This window comes from Myotis brandtii, unplaced genomic scaffold (assembly GCF_000412655.1).
Source record: "Myotis brandtii unplaced genomic scaffold, ASM41265v1 scaffold819, whole genome shotgun sequence".
NCBI classification, from domain to species: Eukaryota; Metazoa; Chordata; class Mammalia; order Chiroptera; family Vespertilionidae; genus Myotis; species Myotis brandtii.
The window spans coordinates 632,145-632,562 of record NW_005371320.1 but is presented as its reverse complement, the minus strand read 5'-3'; positions in this window follow the sequence as shown (position 1 = coordinate 632,562).

The window sequence follows — 418 nt, the reverse complement described above, 5'->3', positions numbered from 1 at the left end:
AGCCGGGCCCGCCGGGAGGGCTTCCTCCGGAGACCGAGGCGCAGAGCCCTCCCCGCGAGAGGGAGTCAGAACACAGCCGACTGACTGATTTTATGCAGAGGGTCTATTTCAAGGCGTGTATATTTTTCTAATGTGAATACTGACACCGAGGAGCCTTTTATTTATAAAGAACGATGTCTTTCCACCCCACGCCTACCTTTTTCTCTACCTTCTCATCACAGTGATGGCCGCAGGGTATTGGTGATGAATTCCTCCGGGCCGTCCATCTGCCTCTCAGCACCACTCACCGTCCCTGGGTGCCCTCCCTGCTCCCCAACGCCTGCCCTTCCCCAGGGCCATGTGCTGCTTTTCCCCAGCGGGGGCCCATCCGCAGCTTCCCCTGGCCCCAGCAGGCGGGAAAGCCCCCCCCCCCGCCCCA